The sequence below is a fragment of the Tupaia chinensis genome, unplaced genomic scaffold (assembly GCF_000334495.1).
Source record: "Tupaia chinensis unplaced genomic scaffold, TupChi_1.0 Scaffold148557_1, whole genome shotgun sequence".
Lineage (NCBI taxonomy): Eukaryota > Metazoa > Chordata > Mammalia > Scandentia > Tupaiidae > Tupaia > Tupaia belangeri.
The window spans coordinates 579,001-581,568 of NW_006208406.1; positions in this window are offsets into that span (position 1 = coordinate 579,001).

Here is a 2,568-nt window from a genome sequence, read left to right on the forward strand (position 1 = left end):
AAAAAAAAAGAAAAGAATAAAAAGATATGATAAGGCCACCCATAGTGGTACAGTAGTAATGCAATGCTTGTGATGGCTGAAGCCATATGAGAATGTCTTAGGTTCACATCCCAAGGGAGGTATGGAGAAGTGTGTCCATTATCCTGGCTGGCTGAGACTGAGGGTGGATCACTGTGTGAAGATCCTATTGGGGGTTGACTTTCTCTCTCTCTCCCTCTCTCTGTTTCTCCATTCTTTTATTTTCTTTTTCTGTCTTCTTCTCTCAAGAAATAAATGCTTTTAAATCAGATAAACTGCATATATACAGTTTTTATTTAAATAAACATGACCAAGATAGATTTTTGTCCTTAAATGCATCTCTCCTTAGAAAGCTTATCATGGTGAAGGGCTTAGGCATTTAGAGTAAAAGACTGAATAAATTTTTTTTAAAAAAAGAAACTTATCACAATTGTCATTTTATAAAATTTTATTTATTATTGTTATTCTCCATTGCAGATGTTGTCAGTGCCCCACCTATGTCCTTTATACCTTCTCATGTTATAGGCTCAATTTCTGTATGCCTGGCCTGCAAGGTGATTGTCCTGCAGGTTACAAATGCTAAAGAATTAACAGCCTCTGGCAGCAGCACTCAACCAATGATCCTCTGAGGTTGATGTTTAAATAGCCCAATTCACTTGCCCCTTGGGAAAAATAACTATGAGGTATGTATTTTATATGTTTATAAGTGCCCCATGGATTTAAGCTTCTGTAGTTAATAACACACCCGTTATTGACTGCGTTTCCTTCACTATATGACTTCTTGATGTTGCTATCTATCTTTTCTGTGCCTGTCAAATAAACTACTTGTACTGAAATCCTTCTCTCAGAATCTGCATCTGAGGCATCTCTGACTAAGGCACTTTCTTCCATAAGACTTTAAACCTTGTAATGAAAGTATATGACTAATTCAGCACAGTCCCAAGCCTATCACTGTATCTGGTAATAAGAATTCAATAATCACTAAGAAAAAACTAGGAAATATTTATCATTATTACCATTGTTGTTGTTTTCCATGTGAAACACAGTCCACTCTTCACTAGGAGAGTCAGCAATATATCTCCCATTTTTGAGGAAAAAAATCAGGTTCTTAGTAGAGGAGTCTGACCTGGCGGGGCTCCAGGACCCGTCTGAGCCCCTTGACCTTTGAGCACCACTTCCGGTTGGTTCAGTATATTGGCAAGGCCACCTCTGTATGCCCCCCGACCTTGGAACAAGCTTGGGTCAATCAGCATGTCGGCAAGGCCGTTTGCTATTCACTCCGGGAACTGTAGTGGCCTTGCTGGGAAGTGACCTCCCTCTGACTCCCTGATATACTACTATAAAAGAATTATATAGTTTTCTCATACATCTCTGTAGTAAGATTTCCCCAAAATTCCCTGACCACTCCACTTTACCCTGACCACTTACTGTTAATTACAACTCTTCATTGGGCACAATAAAGGGTGTGCTAAAGTTCTTCTTGATCTTCAGAAGGCCTTTCAAACATATTTAATATAAACTTAAAAATTACCTCTTAGGCAGAAACTGACCCAGGACACCCCCACCTCACTGTAGCTAATGTTCTGACAAAGTACATGACGGTGGCACCACAAGTACAATAGAATGCCTAGGTGTGACACAAAGATTTTCATTAACTCATTAGTCACTTCACCACCAGTTGAAAAGGCTGTATCCCCGCCCTCATCAAGTGAACACTAACTTTACCCTTTCAGGATAGGTAAATATATTAGGATTCCTTTAAATAAATTTTAGATCTCTATAGAATTATATAAATATCATTCTTTATTGAGATCCATAAGAACTAATATCTGTACTTGAGATTTTCTTTTCTAGCAACGTGACCAGTAACCACAAGATGGCTGTCACCAAGTGCTGGCTGATAATTAACTCTGCCTGCTGGAGCTGTTCTCTGAAACCACACTCCCAGAAGTTCTCAAAAGCTTGCTTACATCAATCAAACAATTGTTGAATTGTATCGATGATTAATAGACCTGCCCTTAATCAAACCCTGAATAGAATCTTTGATCTCTATTGTTAAAACTTTGTGAATTGATAATTAGAACACGTAGCCCCTGATCCTTTTCATGTATCGTATTTTCAATAAAAAGGCACAATTCCTAGCAGTTGTCACTCTACAGAGAGCGATCTCTGAGGAGTGTCCGGCTGAGGACATGCATGAAAAGGCACCGAGACCTTAGTCTTCCTTTCCAGTGTTGCCTCCAACGAGTCAACCCACCCCCACCGAGGCTGGACCCTGGCATCTGAGATTTCTGTTTTTCATGTAGAGAAAAATAGAAAGAGAGTTGGAGATCTGGGCTATTCAAGGAAAGGATGCCAGGTGAGAAGTCAGGACTCCAAAAGAAGAGATGACTCGTTCTTTAGTTTGAGAACCTCCAAGGTTGGCAGCTCTGTGACAGATACTTAATAAGATTTCGAGAAAAATTGACCTCGGCCAGCACACAGTCTCAAAGAAGCAATTCAGAATTAAAGCCAAATCGACAAGCCACTCCTTTAATTGAGACCGAAAGC